Source organism: Taudactylus pleione, unplaced genomic scaffold, assembly GCF_031769625.1.
Source record: "Taudactylus pleione unplaced genomic scaffold, aTauple2 ptg001889l, whole genome shotgun sequence".
Lineage (NCBI taxonomy): Eukaryota > Metazoa > Chordata > Amphibia > Anura > Myobatrachidae > Taudactylus > Taudactylus pleione.
The window spans coordinates 351,549-374,877 of NW_028286286.1; the positions used below are offsets into that span (position 1 = coordinate 351,549).

At 47.8% G+C, this 23,329-nt stretch overlaps 1 protein-coding gene and 1 long non-coding RNA gene across 6 annotated transcripts in view; one reads left to right on the forward strand and one right to left on the reverse strand.

Moving 5' to 3' along the window:
• The window catches only part of LOC148436230 (uncharacterized), a 168,443-nt gene extending 167,359 nt beyond the window's left edge, over window positions 1–1,084 (forward strand). The window contains exon 3 of the long non-coding RNA XR_015876492.1: window positions 1,053–1,084. This is a non-coding gene — a long non-coding RNA (uncharacterized LOC148436230). The remainder of the gene's footprint in view (window positions 1–1,052) is intronic.
• The window catches only part of CASZ1 (castor zinc finger 1), a 356,057-nt gene that overhangs the window by 96,777 nt on the left and 235,951 nt on the right, over window positions 1–23,329 (reverse strand). For all 5 annotated transcript variants that reach the window (XM_088465170.1, XM_088465173.1, XM_088465169.1 and 2 more), the window contains one exon: window positions 2,556–2,610. The gene's annotated coding sequence lies outside the window, so the exon portion shown is untranslated. The remainder of the gene's footprint in view (window positions 1–2,555; window positions 2,611–23,329) is intronic.

Below are 23,329 nucleotides of genomic sequence, written 5' to 3' on the forward strand. Positions count from 1 at the left end.
CCCACGCTGCCACAGTAGCTCCCCTTCCTGCATGACCCCACGCTGCCACAGTAGCTCCCCTTCCTGCATGACCCCGGGCTGCCACAGTAACTCCCCTTCCTGCATGACCCCAGGCTGCCACAGTAGCTCCCCTTCCTGCATGACCCCAGACTGCCACAGTAACTCCCCTTCCTGCATGACCCCAGACACAGTAACTCCCCTTCCTGCATGACCCCGGGCTGCCACAGTAACTCCCCTTCCTGCATGACCCCGCGCTGACACAGTAACTCCCCTTCCTGCATGACCCCAGGCTGAACACAGTAACTCCCCTTCCTGCATTACCCCAGACTGCCACAGTAACTCCCATTCCTGCATGACCCCAGACTGCCACAGTAACTCCCCTTCCTGCATGAACCCAGGACTGACACAGTAACTCCCCTATCCTGCATGACCCCAGACTGCCACAGTATCTCCCCTATCCTGCATGACCCCAGGCTGCCACAGTAACTCCGCTTCCTGCATGACCCAGGACTGACACAGTAACTCCCCTATCCTGCATGACTCCAGACTGACACAGTAACTCCCCTTCCTGCATGACCCCAGGCTGCCACAGTAACTCCCCTATCCTGCATGACCCCAGGCTGCCACAGTAACTCCCCTATCCTGCATGACCCCAGGCTGAACACAGTAACTCCCTTTCCTGCATGACCCCAGACACAGTAACTCCCCTTCCTGCATGACCCCGGGCTGCCACAGTAACTCCCCTCTTACAATAAACAGCTGAATACAGTTCACTCTTTTTGTCAGTATTTAGGACATTCAGCTGTAAAGTGGACTAAATTAGTCGCATTGTGAACTGATAAAATGTCACTGGTATCTCTGCTCTATCTGGACTTGTAACCCACTATAAAGACCAACCCTTAAGGATTTCCGCATAGCAGGGGGGGCTATTAGTGTCTGAATGGAGTTAAAGGGAGATAAGCGGACGCAATTAACAGGAATCTGCTATATTATTTTGCATCTCTATTATGTAATAATCTCTAATTCTGTGTTTTCCAACCTCTTCTCCACAGGACATCACTGAAGAGCAAAGAGGAGGTTACGGTATGTATCAATCAGTGATATTTACATACTCATTTATATAATGAACACACGGCCACTACACGGGGAGCTCATACAGATGTACATTGCACTGCACCGGGCCGTCACGGAGGAAGACGCGGTATTACATCTCTGACGGGGGCCGTACACTCCTCTACCATATTTTACCAGTTTTAAAGCAATGTCTTGTGGATGGAAAAGAAATATATATATATGTATTACATGAAATGCTAAGTGAAATAGCTATACTACTGTAACAGGAAAACTATGGGGGAGAGGAGGCCCCTTCTGGGATGAACTTTCTGGGAATCTGCCATTATACTTTGAACACTGACACTACTCCAAGGTACGTTAGTAATAATGCACTGATCTAAGACATGTATTCATAAGGTGCATACACACGTAACGATTTTTTGATCGGTTTGTCGTTAAACAACGTCGTAATCATTAAAAAAATCGTTCAGTTTCTGAGTTATAACGATGAACGATAATCGTTCAAGCGCGCTCCCGTTTGTAGTTATCGCTCATCGTCCATTTCAGACTGTCCAACATAACGACTTTCATTAAGGGAAGGAACAGTTTTCGTTCATCGTTGTAAAACTCGTTCATTATACTTCAAAAATCGTTCACTTTTTCAAGGGAAAATCTGACAGAAAATCGTTGGTTACAAAATCGTTACGTGTGTCTGCACCTATAGACTGTTACTCCAAGGCTGGCAGCAATTACCTGCTGTGGTGCATATGATAGGTGCTCTGCTATAGTAAGCCCCCCAGAGCTTAGGATGGCAGCGCCAGTAAGAGAAGGGCAGCAGAGTGCAGTAACCAGGCGTCGGGAGCATGAATAGGAAGAATCCCAGGGTAGTCATTCACACTCGCAGGCATGCTGCCCCAATGTGACCTGCTGTGTGCTCTCTCCCAGTTACCATCTCAGGGCCACTGCCTGCAGCTCACACACAATGACTGGGGAGGACTTTGAAGTCCGAATAGAAGGCAAAAGCTAAACAAGCAGGAGGAGTGATGCAGGGAGGGGTTTCAATTTGGGGGGGGGAGAATACAAGGGGGAAAAAAAGGCACAAAAGAAAACCGATTCACAGTTGGGCATCAAAACTCACAAAAAGACAAAAAAGAAAACCAAACAGCTCCAGAGCAGGGCGCATGCTGCTAGCGTCTGGATGTGCCCTGCGTGTAGGGGATGATGGATGTCTTGGGATGGCCTGTGAGACCCCAGCATGCTACATCACAACTATTTACATAAAGCACTGGTCCAGCCCTAACCTCTGACACCAGCCAGATGTATAGAACAAGAGAGGCCACGGGCCACAGTATTACACCGACTTCACCTGCCTGATCCGTGCTATCCTGTGCCCGCCATGACGTGTGTAGGGCCTTAGTATCAGACAGTATCATGCCTGGAATCAGACACTAGGACACCAAGTTCTACATGGAAAACAGCGATACACAGAACCAGGGTCTTACCGTGTGCGCGACCCCCCCAAATCCTGGCGCCACTGCAACCTTCACTTCATCCTCGCTGAAAAGAAGAAAATAAAGCTTTATTAGCATGTTTGTTGCAGACAATCTGACACAGTGTGCCCAGGTGAGCATACAGGTGTTTGGAAAGTATTATCAAGCAGCATGGGGTCAGCAGTACTGAATGTATATAGTATCTGCAGGCAGGACAGGTGTCACTGGTGCCTGCACATCAGCTATATGGCAGGAAGCACGTGTCACACAGATGTATAGGAGGAACATGCATCCCGTCACTGTATATGATCATGTGAGGGGGGCCCTATACATTCTTGGTAGGATTATTATTACTACATGAATTTATAGACAGAAGTAAACTCTCTCTTCTGGGGCACAGCAGACGAGCTGCACTTTCCCTATGTCATACGGCTGGGAGGGATATCGATGACCTCATGGTGCTGTGATGTCACAGGCACATCTGTCCATCAGAAGCGATCCTTAGAAAGAGCACAAAACACAGGAAGAGGCCACTGAATTATTTACTGCCATATGTTCTGCAGATGTGACAGAGGAAAACTTCTAGCTCTGAGAAGGTGGTTGGAGGGATTCGGGAGGGGGGGGGGGGATTCACTGCTAAATTTAGGTATCAGGTTAGGTGTAATAATTCTCAATTAGAAAGTCCAAATTCCCCATTCTCTGGAAGACATAGGAAATGACAGTGGATTCCTTCAACAACGTGATCTACAATATAATTTTTTTTCCTAGCAGATGTAAGGAGGAGGCCTGTGCCTTGGTGCTCAGTGCCGGCCTGTCCCCCGCTGCACACAGCAACAGAAGGAGACAGATTAATAATTCTCTTTCTGTCCTCCGCACACCTCTCCTTTCTGCATACTTCACATGTCAGGGTTAGGAGATTACCTATGTCTGCTCAATACATGGCACAGACTAAGTCACACCAACACAATCCCCTATTGTCCGTGGCTCAGCAAGAAGCCCGAACCACCAGTCAGAGCCATCTTGTTAGTGGCATGACTTAAATAGGATGCTGAGGTCTCAGTGTGTCCACAATGGATACGGAGGATAATAGCACTTATACTATACTTACGTACTTATTAACTTAATGCAACCATAGTAATTATACAGGGGGATATTTATTAGTTGAATTGTACCTATGCCATGTCCTAATTTAATCCTTGACACTGACCTGTCACATATTTATGAATACGTTTAGAAGTAGTTCTGTGGACTTACGACTCCTAACAGTGACCATGTAATATGTGGGTGTTTGGCGTATTTAATGACCGCTGTGACTGATGATGAGCTGAAGATAAACACTGTGATGTGATATGGCAGTGGGGAGAGTGCAACGCACATTCATGTAGTATGTTGTGGTTCAACCAGCTGCCAAATCCAATTCTTTCCCAGTCACTTATGACAGGCATAGACCATTGCAACTCCACAGCGTCTGCGCTGCTTCACATTCACCAAACATCACCCCAATGGGATCCCTTTCATTTCATTTTCAGCTGCAGGGAACCTCTGGTTAGACACACGCCAATAAAGTGAGCACTACATTCCCAGAGGACAATGGAAATGCTGACTGGGAAACCACCGTGTACCATGTTGTGGCTTCTGATTGGCCCAAGGGAGTGGAGAGGTTTGGGGGCCATTTTGGCTTCTTACACCAGTAATTACAGCAGTTAGTATCGTGGGAGCTAGGACGGAGTTTCTGAGCAGACACACCTCCCGTACCTCTTCTGGAGTAATATCTAATCACGCCACACCTCCCGTACCTCTTCTGGAGTAATATCTAATCACGCCACACCTCTCGTACCTCTTCTGGAGTAATATCTAATCACGCCACACCTCCCGTACCTCTTCTGGAGTAATATCTAATCATGCCACACCTCCCGCACCTCTTCTGGAGTAATATCTAATCACGCCACACCTCCCGTACCTCTTCTGGAGTAATATCTAATCACGCCACACCTCCTGCACCTCTTCTGGAGTAATATCTAATCACACCACACCTCTCGTATCTCTTCTGGGGTAAAATCTAATCATGCCACACCTTCCGTACCTCTTCTGGAGTAATATCTAAGCAAGTCTCAAACCTTCCGTACCTCTTCTGGAGTAATATCTAAGAAAGTCTCACACCTTCCGTACCTCTTCTGGAGTAATATCTAAGAAAGTCTCACACCTTCCGTACCTCTTCTGGAGTAATATCTAAGCAAGTGTTGCACATTCTGTACCTCTTCTGGAGTAATATCTAAGCAAGTCTCACACCTTTTTTACCTCTTCTGGAGTAATATCTAAGCAAGTCTCACACCTTCTGTACCTCTTCTGGAGTAATATCTAATCACACCACACCTCACGCACCTCTTCTGGAGTAATATCTAATCACACCACACCTTCTGTACCTCTTCTGGAGTAATATCTAATCACGCCACACCTCCTGCACCTCTTCTGGAGTAATATCTAATCACACCACACCTCTCGTACCTCTTCTGGAGTAATATCTAAGAAAGTCTCACACCTTCCGTACCTCTTCTGGAGTAATATCTAAGCAAGTGTTGCACATTCCGTATCTCTTCTGGGGTAAAATCTAATCATGCCACACCTTCCGTACCTCTTCTGGAGTAATATCTAAGAAAGTCTCAAACCTTCCGTACCTCTTCTGGAGTAATATCTAAGAAAGTCTCACACCTTCCGTACCTCTTCTGGAGTAATATCTAAGCAAGTGTTGCACATTCTGTACCTCTTCTGGAGTAATATCTAAGCAAGTCTCACACCTTCTTTACCTCTTCTGGAGTAATATCTAAGCAAGTCTCACACCTTCTGTACCTCTTCTGGAGTAATATCTAAGTAAGTTGTGTGGACATTCAACATTACTCGTTCTACGGTGTCACGTGTTTACCGGGAATACATCATGGAAGGCATTACCACCCACAGTGACCAACCACGGGTGCTTAATGATCATGACCCGCAGCGTCTGGTGAAAATTGTCCGTGGTAACAAGACAAGTCAAGCGACGCTGGCTCAGATCACATCTACATACAAAGCAGAAGGTACCAGACGCATATCCAGCAGATCAGTGCAGCGTTCTTTAGCTTCCATGTGATATGGGAGCAGAAAACCCGCCAGAGTGCCCCTGTTACCACTACGACACCGGACACAGCCCCTCACCTGGGCTTGTGACGTCACTAATTGGACCCTGGAGGACTGGCAATATGTGGTGTGGTCCGATGAGTTGCAGTTCGAATTGTTTCGGGCTGATGGTAGGGCTCGGGTGTGGCACAGACCCAATGAGGCTATGGACCCCAGTTGTCAACAAAATACCATGTAGGCTGTGGTGGTTCCAATATGGTGTGGGGTGTGTTCACGTGGCATGGGTTGGGTCCGGTGGTCCGCCTGCACTCGTTATTGACCGGTAACCGCTATGTTACATTGCTTGAAGACCATTTGTAGCCCTACATAGACTTATTGTACCCCCCACAACAATGGTATATTCCAGCAGGATAATGCACCGTGTCATCGGTCCCAAGTTGTCCAGAATTAGTTAGAGGTGCATTCTGGAGAGTTCCGACGAATGGTATGGCCACAACATTCACCCGACATAAACTCAATGGAGCATTTATGGGACGTGGTGGAGAGAGCCAGTCGCACCCAAGATCAATACAAATATCAGGGAGCTGTGGGAAGCTATCCAGACGGCATGGGTCACCATCTCTCCAGAGGTCTTCTGTCCACTTGTGAAATCAATGCCATGTCGAGTTGCTGCAAGTCGCCAGCTAGAGGGGGTCCTACACGATACTAGGCATCTATACCATGGCTTTTGGCACTTCGTACTTTTGGAAAAAAACTGATCTCCAATCGTTTGGCGATTACAAAAAAGGAGTTACTATTGTCAAAACAAATAGGCGCAATTTGAAGTTTGCAGCATTACACTATAGAGTAATTTATGGTGACTTTACATACAGTAGCTATTAAACCATGCACATTGTTATCCGGTCACTCTGCTCTAGCAGATCTCAAGGGACCAATGAATGTTCCAACTAGACTGATAAAAATTGCACCTGGTTGGAATGGGATGAAGCAGAACAATTGCGCATTGTTGGTCCAGTTTTGTGAAATCTCTGGATGTCAGTGTGTCTGGTCAGCTGTGACCAGCAGTATACAGCACAGCCAGGCAGGTGAGGGGCAGGGAGCCATGTGGTGGGACGGAATGGAGGACAGAGAAAGTAAAACGGATCACCGTGGATAGTAATATCTGCTGGATAAGAGAGAGACAGGCTGACAACCTTGTGTGCTCTCTCTATAGTAATATATTATATTTTGCAACCACTGTGGGAGTCCCCACGTTTACACATCCCTATTTTCTCTTTGGTGTAAGCTCATCACCTTTACAACATTGTTTTGTTAGATTTAGTTTTCTCTCTCCTCGCGTGTCTTTCAGCTGCAGCTTATCAGTGATGCAAGTTGAATAACGCCAATTTACGGAGAATGCGTAATCCTAAAATCAGATTGGGGGATTTTATGAGGCAATATGACCTTGCATATGTCTCCATTAAAGCTATAGAAACCTATTCTTGTATGCCGTGTTCCCAGTACATATTTAGACAGATAACACTAATTGCACTTGACATGTCCTCTTAAGGATGTACTCCCTCCTCCCCCTGCTCCTCACTGCCCCCTCCTTACAGTCAGTGAGTGAGACATGCAACCGCTGACAATGTACACACAGCAAGTCACCAACTACAGTATATGCACACTCATACCATCACACAGCAGAACTTATACACACAGCACACTGACAGTCACACATCAGATACACCTCTCACTCATAGTATAACTAATATAGTACACTCACACCATTACAAGGAAAAATACAGTGTACACTCACACCATCACACAGCAGCATACAGTGCACACTCACACCATCACACAGCAGCATACAGTGCACACTCACACCATCACACAGCAGCATACAGTGCACACTCATACCATCACACAGCAGCATACAGTGCACTCATACCATCACACAGCAGAACTTATACACACAGCACACTGACAGTCACACATCAGATACACCTCTCACTCATAGTATAACTAATATAGTACACTCACACCATTACAAGGAAGAATACAGTGCACACTCACACCATCACACAGCAGCATACAGTGCACACTCACACCATCACACAGCAGCATACAGTGCACACTCACACCATCACACAGCAGAATACAGTGCACACTCACACCATCACAAGCAGCATACAGTGCACACTACACAGCAGTGCACTTACCTCGTCACACAGCAGAATTAATACAGTGTACTCACACCATCACCAAGCAGCATACAGTGCACTCACACCATCACACAGCAGCATACAGTGCACACTCACACCATCACACAGCAGCATACAGTGCACACTCACACCATCACACAGCAGAATACAGTGCACTCACACCATCACACAGCAGAATACAGTGCACTCACACCATCACACAGCAGAATACAGTGCACACTCACACCATCACACAGCAGCATACAGTGCACACTCACACCATCACACAGCAGCATACAGTGCACTCACACCATCACACAGCAGCATACAGTGCACACTCACACCATCACACAGCAGCATACAGTGCACTCACACCATCACACAGCAGCATACAGTGCACACTCACACCATCACACAGCAGCATACAGTGCACTCACACCATCACACAGCAGAATGCAGTAGAGGAAAATGATAATTTTATTGTCAGAACAGAAGTAATTAATGTGACCTGCTGCAGAACGCACTAGTGCTAGAATAGGACCCGTGTTTCTTGCCAAAGTAATTTCTGCGTCTTTATGCTAATGCCACCTCCGATTTGTAAAGGTCTGACACGCCCACTTGCAGCGTCCTAAGACAGCGCATTATTATTGGGTGAGTCTTTAGATGCAGGTACAGTTTCCCAGTCTGAGTATGGCCTCCTGTGTAGCGGCTGATGCGCCTTTCAGCAACACGCCCCCGACACGGTTTTGCCAGCCCTGTTACCTCTCAGGAATGCCCAGTAATATTTATAGACCCTGCGTCCAATTCTGCCACTTGGATGCATGCGCAGTACGAAAGAAACGTTCAGCTGCACGGAAATCGGCGCGGCGTCCACCTCTGATCAGCATCAGGCCCTTTATAGTTTCTGCCTGTTGCTCATACACCCACGTTGTTTCCAAAAAGCAAAAGTGCAGGACGATTGCTACTTTCAGGTGTCCCTGCTTTATGGGGATGGGCATGGATTTGTGGCTCTAATGGTGGCATCTGACTTTGCACTGGCTGATGGGAGGCGTTGGGCTGGTTAATGAGGTGCACCGATCTGCCAAACAAGAGGAGATAAAGGTGTCACTGCCTTACAGGGCTCAGCCATTTTCTTCTGATGTGGAATGAGTATATCCCCAAACTATAGGCACTGAGGGGACGGGTACGGGATGCCGGCGTTCAAAATATCGACGCCGGCATGCTGGCAGTGTTTTAATACACTTGTCGGTCGGTATGCTAACCCTCTCCTATCACTAACCCTCCCTTCCTGGTGCCTAAACCTCCCTGCACCCTAAACCTAACCTTCCTCTAGTGCCTAACCCTCCTCTTAACGCCGCTACTTACCTTCGGGATTCCGGCGGTCGGATTCTGACAGGTGTTGGGATTCCGGCGCCGGCATTTTGACTGCCGGTATCTGCTATGCCGGGATATTGAACGTATCCTGCACTGAGGGATGTTTTACTCCTTTCTCTGTGAGTGGTCTCCAAAGCTCAGTGCAGACTTCCAGGGCAGATCCAAGGGCTATGAGTGAGTGTGCACATTAATGACACTTGGTGCATGTGTGTACAGTATATTTAGACTATAAGCTCTTGGAATCAGATATCGGTTAGAGACTTGCTTGTGATATGGCGGCGCAATTAGTGTAACTATATAAATTAGCTTATACATTAAACATCAGTGACCGGTCACTACTATGGCTGTTCATTTATGTCCCCCCAAAGTACTATATCTATACTGTAAATGGCAGTCAGGTTACCCTGAGACGTCCCAGTCTGGGGCAGAGGTAGGGGGACATGGCACCTGTCCAGCCATAGGGGCCCAGCACTGCAGTGACACATACATGGAACACGCCCCAGATACAGACTCATCTCCTGTACATTTTACTAGACGCTCGCTAATGTACACACAGTGATGTATAGGGGCCCAGCGCTGCAGTGACACATACATGGAACACACCCTAGATACAGACTCATCTCCTGTACATTATACTAGACGCTCGCTAATGTACACACAGTGATGTATAGGAGCCAGCGCTGTAGTGACACATACATGGAACACGCCCCAGATACAGACTCATCACCTGTACATTATACTAGACGCTCGCTAATGTACACACAGTGATGTATAGGGGCCAGTGCTGCAGTGACACATACATGGAACACGCCTCAGATACAGACTCCTGTACATTATACTAGACGCTCGCTAATGTACACACAGTGATGTATAGGGCCCAGCGCTGCAGTGACACATACATGGAACACGCCCCAGATACAGACTCCTGTACATTATACTAGACACTCGCTAATGTACACACAGTGATGTATAGGGGCCCAGCGCTGCAGTGACACATACATGGAACACGCCTCAGATACAGACTCCTGTACATTATACTAGACGCTCGCTAATGTACACACAGTGATGTATAGGGCCCAGCGCTGCAGTGACACATACATGGAACACGCCCCAGATACAGACTCATCTCCTGTACATTATACTAGACACTCGCTAATGTACACACAGTGATGTATAGGAGCCAGCGCTGCAGTGACACATACATGGAACACGCCCCAGATACAGACTCATCTCCTGTACATTATACTAGACGCTCGCTAATGTACACACAGTGATGTATAGGGCCCAGCGCTGCAACAAACTAACTTTGGGGTGTGTGAAGAGCGGGTTGATGTCACCATTATCAGCGTCCCCTGGCAGAGACACCGCCACTAACTCTCAGCCTTTCTTCCCTTCTTTTTAGTTTTTTTTTTTCCAGCCAAGCAACTGTGCATTTATTAATTCATGAGGCACTAATTAGTTCTTTGTTTAATTTTGTGTTAAACAGACTGACCGGAATGATAACGACTTGCAGCGCTGCGTTGCGGTCCCAAACCGCCCCTCTTTTCTGACAACAAGGGAGCGCAGCGCGACTGCCGTGATGAACCCAAATTCCCTCTTCAGTTGCACTTCATTAAGTCAAAATGTGACAAGAAGCTTAGAGAGCAACTTTCAGATCCGATCGCACATAACAATTGGGGAGTGAAGTTCTCCAAGAGGATGCTGGGGAGAGAGCGAATGTGCCGTCTGCCTCCTCACCCCTCCAATGCAGAAGATGATTAAAAGGGATAGCACAACCTTTTCTGCCAGCTGCTCGCTGGGCACCATCCCGTCCTAATGCCGGCTTCCAGGCGCTACATACTTACATGTCACGTCCCCGTAGCGGACAGCCTCACAAGTCTCGCCGTTAGTGAATGTTAAAGAGCCTGGTATAGGTTCCATATCTATTTGATGTGAAGTGAGAGACAGCAAAGATTTCTCACTGGAATAACTGCTATTTTGAAGCCATACTGACCGCTTGATGTATAGACGTGCTTCTGGGATGTCTGGCTTCAGAGTGTACACCAATGATAAAGTTACTGGGAGGCAGATGGCACAAAGCCTTGTGAGAATGTGGGTCTATGTGGTGGGTGCCCGCTTCCCTGCGCCATCCTCTGACATGATGGGCAGATACTGGGGCAGAAGACACAAAGCCTTGTGAGAATGTGGCTGTATGTGCTGGGTGCCCGCTTCCCTGCGCTATCACATGATGGGCAGATACATGGGCAGATGGCACAAAGCCTTGTGAGAATGTGGGTGTATGTGCGAGGTGCCCGCCTCCCTGCACTATCACACGATGGGCAGGTACTGGGGCAGATGGCACAAAGCCTTGTGAGAATGTGGGTGTATGTGCGAGGTGCCCGCCTCCCTGCACTATCCTCTGACACGATGGGCAGATACTGGGGCAGATGGCACAAAGCCTTGTGAGAATGTGGGTGTATGTGCGAGGTGCACGCTTCTCTGCGCTATCCTCTGACACGATGGGCAGATACATGGGCAGACGGCACAAAGCCTTGTGAGAATGTGGGTGTATGTGCGAGGTGCCCGCTTCCCTGCACTATCCTCTGACACGATGGGCAGATACATTGGCAGACGGCACAAAGCCTTGTGAGAATGTGGGTGTATGTGTAGGGTGCCCGCTTCTCTGCGCTATCCTCTGACACGATGGGCAGATACTGGGGCAGATGGCACAAAGCCTTGTGAGAATGTGGGTGTATGTGCGAGGTGCCCGCTTCCCTGCACTATCCTCTGACACGATGGGCAGATACTGGGGCAGATGGCACAAAGCCTTGTGAGAATGTGGGTGTATGTGCGGGGTGCCCGCTTCCCTGCGCTATCCTCTGACACGATGGGCAGATACTGGGGCAGACGGCACAAAGCCTTGTGAGAATGTGGGTGTATGTGTAGGGTGCCCGCTTCTCTGCGCTATCCTCTGACACGATGGGCAGATACTGGGGCAGACGGCACAAAGCCTTGTGAGAATGTGGGTGTATGTGCGAGGTGCCCGCTTCCCTGCGCTATCCTCTGACACAATGGGTAGATACTGGGGAAGATGGCACAAAGCCTTGTGAGAATGTGGGTGTATGTGTAGGGTGCCCGCTTCCCTGAGCTATCCTCTGACACAATGGGTAGATACTGGGGCAGATGGCACAAAGCCTTGTGAGAATGTGGGTGTATGTGCGAGGTGCCCGCTTCCCTGCACTATCCTCTGACACGATGGGCAGATCCCCTGAGCACAGAACCTTTGACTGACAAACATGCAGGAAATAATCTCACTTCTCACCCATGGTATATACAGTATACACTGCTACAGGGAGAGCCTCATCAAAGGGCAACCTGGTGATCCAAATCCCACCTGGGGTACCCCGAGTGTCTGACAGGCAATACATTTTATTGGGACCCTCGTCCAGTACAACAACAATGTATATATTTGTGTTCCCAGCTAACACCCCCACTACACGCGGCATGCACAGTACTCCTCGTCTGACAGAATGACGCTAAAGTCTTGTCCTCTAGCTGCCCCCGACACACCAGGCCGGATGCCAGCCTGTGGGTGTAATGCTGGTACCTACTACGTCTCTCCATGTAAATTACACAGGCGTGAGGAAAACAGCATTTCTAAGGAAGTCTAATGCTTCATTTTAGGTATTTGTTGAATTGATCTGTTGTTATAAGCACCTGTCAGAGATGTGTAAGTCCATAACCACCACAATCCCTGTGCCCCTAAGTAACTGCCAGTAGTTACTGATGGTGGGCAGGACTCCCTGCCCCTGCCGTTACCAGCTTCACGCCCGGCACTACCAAAAGTGTGAGGCAGGGAATAGCGTCTCCTGTTGTCTCTCACCTGCTGGAAGAGCACGGCAATCCCACGTCACATTGTAACTGCGGCTGGCTTGCTTTAGCTAATTTGCTGTCAGACTGCCTAAGCAAACCAATTAAAACTAATCATTAATTATAAAAGGAGAAAGCGAGCAAGGGGAAAAGTGGGTAGATGAGTTTAGGGAGAGGTGGGTGTACAGGTAACGCGCGACAATACAGAACACCGCTTTGGTGGAGCGCCCGTGGACTCTCGTCCTTCCAGGGAACGCCAGCCATGCTGGCAGCAAAGGTGTTAAAACACACTCCCCTCTATGTAACCTTGGAGGAATGGTAACTAAATTAAAGTGCTTCGCATATTTCAGCTAGATCTGCCTTAGAAAATTCAATTACCATTTTATAGTGTGATCTGTTTCATTTCTTGGTAAACTTCAACTTTTAACCAAAGAACACACATGGCGTGAGGAGTCTGGTAAGTCAGCGCGTTACGTAATTACGGCAAAGATTGATGGACAAGTCAGCACGTCTGAGAATAAGAAATGATGAGACATTGTATTCCATGGAAGATCAGGTTGTTTCTTTCTCCAATGCAGATGGCTCCTCCATGTCAGCTAACGGTGTGGTTTGTAGGGAGCCTCACAGCGCAGACCTCTTTATTGTAAGTTATGTTTGCTCCCCGAAGTGAGCGAGACAAGGAAAAGGGGCAGCTGTCAGAGCGTTCAGCTTCTCCCCCAAAATGCACCCCTTCCCCAGCCTAACCCCAGCAGTCATCTCTTTTTAAAAAGCATACACCAAGCTTGGCTCCTTTTGTAAAGCCCAGGACCCCGAGAGCCCCATGAATCGCTGGGGGAACGGACAACATGGAGTAGTGTCATGGTAACCAGGCCCTTCCTCAAAAAATATCCGTGTCCCTCGCTGCCTTTCAGGAGCTGTCAAGAGACTGTGTGATTGTCACACGACCCACAGCCCAGCCGTGACAAAGCCAATTTTCTGCCTCATACTTGATTGATTAAAAAACTTTTTAGCAAAACCATGTTAAAAGACAAAAAAGAAAGAAAGGAAAAAAACCAGAGAGAAACACAGAATAGAAAGTGACACAGAGGGGGGTGAGGCCTAGGGCAAAGGACTAACAGGAATGTTCCCGAGGCGATGGGCCCTGGGGTGACTGTCAGCACCGCATTACACACCAGAAGCAATGAAAGGGAAAACACAATGGTGATTAAGCTAATGATGAAGTAGGTAACAGAGGAAGAAACCAAGGTGACAAGTTAGAACCCGACATCTTTTCTTTTCGCAGGAAACAAAACCCCTGCAAGCGGTGGCTCTCTCTGTCGGAGCGCTGGAAAACGGTGTTCTCTGTCTAAAGGGGAACACGCAGGGGATGCTCAGATGTGGGCTTGCTCTGGGTAAAGAGGGGCACGCAGGGGCTGTGAGAAGATGATTTCACTGTGACAGGACGCAGCAAGGAACGTGCCGCAGCGCTTGTAACTCGGACGTCCAAGTGTAAAATCTGCCTGCAAAGCTTCTGATACATCTTTTGTTTTGTAGGAAGAAAGGAAAACAACAAGTGCCCAGTGCTCTCTGTGACAGCGAGGCTTCAGCCGAAGGAGCCGCGATGTGTCTGTACAGTGCTTATTACCGCCAGACCACTTGCACAGTCAGCAGCATTAATCCAGGAAGAGGATGAAAAGCGCATGGCTCATATCTGTCCCATATACATCTCTCCATACAGCTATCCCACGCGCATCTCACCCGGCAACCGCCCCACGCGCACACTCTCACCCAGCAGACGCCCCACACGCACACTATCACCCGGCAGCCGCCCCACGCGCACACTCTCACCCGGCAGCCGCCCCACGCGCACACTCTCACCAGCTAGCCGCCCCACGCGCACACTCACCCGGCAGCCGCCCCACGCGCACACTCTCACCCGGCAGCCGCCCCACGAGCACACTCACCCGGCAGCCGCCCCACGCGCACACTCTCACCTGGCAACCGCCCCACGCGCACACTCTCACCCGGCAGCCGCCCCACGCGCATCTCACCCGGCAACCGCTCCCACGCGCACACTCTCACCAGGCAGCCGCCCCACGCGCACACTCTCACCCGGCAGCCGCCTCACCCGCACACTCACCCGGCAGCCGCCCCACGTGCACACTATCACCCGGCAGCCGCCCCACGCACATCTCACCCGGCAGCCGCCCCATGCGCACTCTCACCCGGCAGCCGCCCCACGCGCACTCTCACCCGGCAGCCGCCCCACGCGCACTCTCACCCGGCAGCCGCCCCACGCGCACACTCTCACCCCGCAGCCGCCCCACGCGCACTCTCACCCCGCAGCCGCCCCACGCGCACTCTCACCCCGCAGCCGCCCCACGCGCACTCTCACCCGGCAACCGCCCCACACGCATCACATTTGTACAACTATTCTGTATTCATCTTTCTGTACACTGGTGGTTGTAATACCAGTTGTGATGTGCACATTTTACTGTGTACAAAGGGGAATGCGATCATACAACGCTTATGTTTGTATGTAACGCCATCACCACATATAAGACAACCAAAAGTAAACTGCCCGACTAGAAGATTGCAGTCCTCACAGGGATGAGCATGTTACCGCCATTCTGTCTTGTCTGCCATCTTGTTTGGAAATCAGCGGCATACGTATAGTGTAAGTGATTTCCCCTGTGTAATACAATCTGCCGCACACCTTCGCCGGCCTGTCCCATGGTGAATCCCCTCCTTGCAGCTAATACCGACAAACAAAAGCTGCTTATTGACAGAGATTTGTTCATATTTTTGCCTTCTTCCATTATCCTAACGAATCTTTCATCAGCGGATGCGGAAAACCGACTGGCTGCACCTGTGGGGATTTCACGTAGACAGCGGCCGCGTCCTCCTCCAGCTGCCCGGAGGGATCGCTGCGATGACTGCTCCCTGCCCCTTCAGGGTCCCCCCTATACCATTTGCTACATCTGATTACAATTCATTTTCACATTCAGTAACTTGGGGTCCCATTTATCAATATACATTAGAGGTTTAGGGGCATATGTATCAAAGCTTGATGTGAGATAAAATTGTGAGCTATATATCACCAACCAATCAGCTCCAAACTATCATTTCTTAAACTCAGCCTGCAAAATGTAAGTTAGAAGCTGATTGGTTGGTGATATACATCTCACAATTTTATCTCACATTAAGCTTTGATACCTAGGCCCCATAATCCCTGAAAACACCCGATTTCGGGGGTTAACCACAAATAATAAGTTTCCCCCGGATGTATGAATGAGGGGCTGAGGCCGGTAACTCTATGATCGCATAGTACAATGTGATCATGGGCGGTAATGTCATGCGGTATAATAAATGGGGGCCTTGGTGTTACCAGACGTCCTTGTCCCCTTCCAGCCGGTGCATTTTGCCGTGCGGTCACACCATCCTCTTTGGACTATTTGAACAAAAATATAAACATTCTACCAATAAGAGATATTGATCGAGATGTCCCCAAACCCCTCTCTGTAGCTTTTCCACAGTCACCCAACCTGGCATAACTTTATTTTACTTTACTGCCCGGCATAGCTGTAGGAACAGACCTCAGCCACAACAGCGACGGCTATCTGCCAGCGGAAGGAGTAGACACAACACAATATTACTGAGAATAAAAGTACATTATGGTCTCGTTACCTCATTAAATATGAGTTTGTGGTAGAAAATTACAGATATCAGCTCGTTTATTTATATTTTTATTTTCTCTAGAAGGAAGCCCTATTGATTAGCTGCATATTATATGGTTTCTAAGGAGAAAAAATACAAGTTGAATATTTATAAGATTGATTTAATTTTCTTCGTTCATCTAGGGGAGGGGGGGGGGACGGACTTTCTGCAGATTTTATAGCTTAAACTCCAAACCGTTGTTAGGTGCTGCCCCCTGCAATCTCCCACCCCTGTAATCACAATATGATTCATATCCGATAATCCGTCCATCAGCCCCAGAAGGCGACAGCTGCCACTATCACTGACGTGTAACATTTGCAGCTCTGTCTCCAGATGTAGGAGTGTCATTTCAATCGATATTCACTGGTGCTTATAAATAACATGACAGGAGGAGGACGGTAGCATTGCGGGGCACTTGCCCTGACCACGTCCATGCCTTGGCACCTTGGGATCAGGATACGAGGAAAGTCTCCTTCTTATGATGTCACTTTCTGGATGCAGCCTTCACAGATGCACATTTGGGGTTTACTTCTAAATAGTCAAATCTGTGTTTAGCTTTTGGATGAGTTAGGTTAAAATCTGCTTAGACATCTTTATATAGAAGTTAGAAGGCAACCAGCCAAATACACTGAGTGTACCTACAACACTGGGTTCCAACAGTACATGTATCATATGAGGAAATGACCCTTATATCTATGTATCACACCTATATAACCTGCCCCCGTCCCAGGCTCAGCAGGCACCCACCATTGTGACACTAATATATACAGTATATATACATGTATCACACCTATATAACCTGCCCCCGTCCCAGGCTCAGCAGGCACCCACCATTGTGACACTAATATATACAGTATATATACATGTATCACACCTATATAACCTGTCCCGGGCTCAGCAGGCACCCACCATTGTGACACTAATATATACAGTATATATACATGTATCACACCTATATAACCTGTCCTGGGCTCAGCAGGCACCCACCATTGTGACACTAATATATACAGAATATATACACGTATCACACCTATATAACCTGCCCCCGTCCTGGGCTCAGCAGGCACCCACCATTGTGACACCAATATATACAATATATATACACGTATCACACCTATATAACCTGTCCCGGGCTCAGCAGGCACCCACCATTGTGACACTAATATATACAGTATATATACATGTATCACACCTATATAACCTGCCCCTGTCCCGGGCTCAGCAGGCACCCACCATTGTGACACTAATATATACAGTATATATACATGTATCACACCTATATAACCTGCCCCTGTCCTGGGCTCAGCAGGCACCCACCATTGTGACACCAATATATACAGTATATATACATGTATCACACCTATATAACCTGCCCCCGTCCTGGGCTCAGCAGGCACCCACCATTGTGACACTAATATATACAGTATATATACACATGTATCACACCTATATAACCTGCCCCCGTCCTGGGCTCAGCAGGCACCCACCATTGTGACACTAATATATACAGTATATATACACATGTATCACACCTATATAACCTGTCCCGGGCTCAGCAGGCACCCACCATTGTGACACTAATAGATACAGTATATATACACGTATCACACCTATATAACCTGCCCCTGTCCTGGGCTCAGCAGGCACCCACCATTGTGACACTAATATATACAGTATATATACATGTATCACACCTATATAACCTGTCCCAGGCTCAGCAGGCACCCACCATTGTGACACTAATATATACAGTATATATACATGTATCACACCTATATAACCTGTCCCGGGCTCAGCAGGCACCCACCATTGTGACACTAATATATACAGTATATATACATGTATCACACCTATATAACCTGCCCCTGTCCTGGGCTCAGCAGGCACCCACCATTGTGACACTAATATATACAGTATATATACACGTATCACACCTATATAACCTGCCCCCGTCCCGGGCTCAGCAGGCACCCACCATTGTGACACTAATATATACAGTATATATACACATATCACACCTATATAACCTGCCCCCGTCCCGGGCTCAGCAGGCACCCACCATTGTGACACTAATATATACAGTATATATACACGTATCACACCTATATAACCTGTCCCGGGCTCAGCAGGCACCCACCATTGTGACACTAATATATACAGTATATATACATGTATCACACCTATATAACCTGCCCCCGTCCCAGGCTCAGCAGGCACCCACCATTGTGACACTAATATATACAGTATATATACACGTATCACACCTATATAACCTGCCCCCGTCCCGGGCTCAGCAGGCACCCACCATTGTGACACTAATATATACAGTATATATACATGTATCACACCTATATAACCTGTCCCGGGCTCAGCAGGCACCCACCATTGTGACACTAATATATACAGTATATATACACGTATCACACCTATATAACCTGTCCCGGGCTCAGCAGGCACCCACCATTGTGACACTAATATATACAGTATATATACATGTATCACACCTATATAACCTGTCCCCGTCCCAGGCTCAGCAGGCACCCACCATTGTGACACTAATATATACAGTATATATACATGTATCACACCTATATAACCTGCCCCCGTCCCAGGCTCAGCAGGCACCCACCATTGTGACACTAATATATACAGTATATATACATGTATCACACCTATATAACCTGTCCCGGGCTCAGCAGGCACCCACCGCTGTGACACTAATATATACAGTATATATACACATATCACACCTATATAACATGTCCCGGGCTCAGCAGGCACCCACCATTGTGACACTAATATATACAGTATATATACACATATCACACCTATATAACCTGTTCCAGGCTCAGCAGGCACCCACCATTGTGACACTAATATATACAGTATATATACACATATCACACCTATATAACCTGTTCCAGGCTCAGCAGGCACCCACCATTGTGACACTAATATATACAGTATATATACATGTATCACACCTATATAACCTGTCCCGGGCTCAGCAGGCACCCACCATTGTAACACTAATATATACAGTATATATACATGTATCACACCTATATAACCTGCCCCCGTCCCGGGCTCAGCAGGCACCCACCATTGTGACACTAATACAAACAGTATATATACATGTATCACACCTATATAACCTGTCCCGGGCTCAGCAGGCACCCACCATTGTGACACTAATATATACAGTATATATACATGTATCACACCTATATAACCTGTCCCGGGCTCAGCAGGCACCCACCATTGTAACACTAATATATACAGTATATATACATGTATCACACCTATATAACCTGCCCCCGTCCCGGGCTCAGCAGGCACCCACCATTGTGACACTAATACATACAGTATATATACATGTATCACACCTATATAACCTGTCCCGGGCTCAGCAGGCACCCACCATTGTGACACTAATATATACAGTATATATACATGTATCACACCTATATAACCTGTCCCGGGCTCAGCAGGCACCCACCATTGTAACACTAATATATACAGTATATATACATGTATCACACCTATATAACCTGCCCCCGTCCCGGGCTCAGCAGGCACCCACCATTGTGACACTAATACATACAGTATATATACAAGCTGATGCTATAGGAATAGTTATGAATGGCCATTGTACAGATGACAGACGGTACAGTATGTTATTACAGATAGGCACATTCCCAGGAGGGTAATCAGGACACTTGTGATGCTATTTCAGCCGATTCCCTCTGCAGGGGTTGGGATTCCCTTCCTGAGGGAGAATCTGTGACCATAGTCCGCACAGTGAGGGCAGCTAGAGGTAGGGATCATTATTCTTCCAGGCCTCAGGGGTGGCAGCATGGCTGACCTCGTCACTTCCACTTACTTTCACTATCCGTCTTTATACAGCGTCTGGCCTGACACAAGTCGCAGTAGTTCCTCTCGCTCGCTGCCCTATCTCCTCAGCTGGGGATAATCCGCTGTTTCAAACTAGAGGATTCTGCGAATATTTATTAGATTATCAACTGCTACCCGCTGTCCTGTACTGTGCTGCTAATCCTAATCCCATCTGACTCCTATTAGCCTAATTCAGGGGAAGCTAACCTGTCCGATCTAAGCAATTAGGGTCCCTCCTCCTGACACCCGCACAGCTGCTCGCTCCGTGCACACTTCTCCCCAGTGACAGGTGCCATTTTCTGCACCATTACTGTCATTTGCTCTTTCTGCATTTTTTTTTTAAGAATTCTGGTGTTTTTTGCTACTGTGAAGATTACTGCTGGGCGGAATAAAGAGCCCTTTGTGTCTCCAAAATATTACACAAATCTGCCACATGTCCAAAAACAACACTGGGGACTGTACTTTAGTATACACACACACTAGGAACTGTAATTCACCATAAACACACTGGGGACTGTAGTTCATCATATACACACTGGGGACTGTACTTTAGTATACACACACACTAGGAACTGTAATTCACCATAAACACACTGGGGACTGTAGTTCATCATATACACACTGGGGACTGTAGTTCATCATATACACACTGGGGACTGTAGTTCTGTATACACGCACAAGGGACTGTAGTTTAGTAAATACACTGGGGACTGTAGTTCTGTATACACGCACAAGGGACTGTAGTTTAGTAAATACACTGGGGACTGTAATTCATCGTACAGACACTGAGGACTGTAGTTCACCATAAACACACTGGGGACTGTAGTTTAGTATACACACACTAGCGACTGTTGTTTAGTATACACACACTGGGGACTGTAGTTCACCATAAACACACTGGGGACTGTAGTTTAGTATACAGAAACTAGGGACTGTAGTTCACCATGATACACTGGGGACTGTAGTTTTGTATACTGACACTAGGGACTGTAGTACACCACACACACACAGGGGACTATAGTATACACACACTGGGGACTGTAGTTTAATATACACACACTGGGGACTGTAGTACACCATACACACACAGGGGACTATAGTATACACACACTGGGGACTGTATTTTAATATACACACACTGGGGACTGTAGTACACCATACACACACTGGGGACTGTAGTTTAGTATGCACACACTGGAGAGTGTACCGGGTATATAGGATTATTTTCTTTTGTAGATAAGGAATCAGTATAAAGTTGCAGACTAAGTATAGCAATGTATGGCGCGGGTAACGTGTATCAGACATGTCTACCTTGTGTACATTTTCCTCATTTTTGCATCTTGGTTTATGCATTATAGGTTAGCATGTTATGTCTGCTGCTGGAGGCACCTGTACATTACATTATAGTACATTACTATGGTGTGAAACCTTGGTGTTTTATCACTACAATTTAAAACATAGCAACAAAATGTTTGTTTGGCTTTGTTCTTACCATGGTTATAGGTTACAGGCAGGAAAATAATACAATTTAGCTGCAGTTGGAGAGGATCAGAAAATAACTTGAAGACAGGAGTGTGACAAATTGGCGTATGTTATAATATGAAGCGTAGGATATGGTCTCATTAACGTGATAAATGTACATTGTATCCACCCATGTTTGTCACTAGGAACACACAGGCCCTGATTCAGAGCCGGACGCTCTGACAGAGCGCTCGCTTTGAATCAGGGCCGTCCTTCTTGAATTTTAGAGCGGCCTCCTGGCCGCTCGTATAGCTGTGGGTGACCACCCACAGCTATAGCAAGCGGCCAGGAAGATGGTTGCGATGGTCAAGACCATCGCGACCATCGAGCTTGCGACGAGACCCTTGTGGTAGGGTCTCGTTGCCGCAAGCCCTAGAGTGCTTTCGGCTCTACCAGTGCCGAAAGCATTCCCACTGACTACCACTTGTGATGTCAGTGGGGCCGGCCCCAGACGGTAGGCGTTCCCATGGGAACGCCTCCGTCTGGGCAGCCACGCCCCTGGCCCGCCCACCAAAGGGGGAGCGCTGTCACTCAACATCGACAGCACGCCCCCTTTGGTACGAGACCCGGAGCGACGGTTTGCCTGTCGCTATGTGGGTCTCGCGCATGCGCACAACGGAGCCGGCTCAGTCGTGCGCATGCGCCCTGGGCCAACATCGACCCGCTCGCGAGGTCACCCATCAGGTGCACCGGTGTATTCATTACTCGCTGACACATTTCCAGGTCACCCAGCATGTGCACAGGTGTAGTCATTACTCACTGACACATTTCCAGGTCACCCAGCATGTGCACAGGTGTAGTCATTACTCACTGACACATTTCCCAGGTCACCCAGCAGGAGCACAGGTGTATTCATTACTCACTGACACATTTTAAAAGATTCACAGGTGGAGATAATTATTTCACTTGTGATTCTGTGAGGAGACCTGGAAAACATGCACTGTTTGGGGAGGGCAAAGTTTGAGAACCTGTGGTTTAGAGTATTGTGGGGTACATTAAAGTGTAACAACATACCTGTCCCATACCATTTACACCTCCACACACCTGTCCTACATCATTTACACCTCCACACAACTGTCCCTCATCATTTACACCTCCACATACCTGTCCCTCATCATTTACACCTCCACATACCTGTCCCACATCATTTACACCTCCACA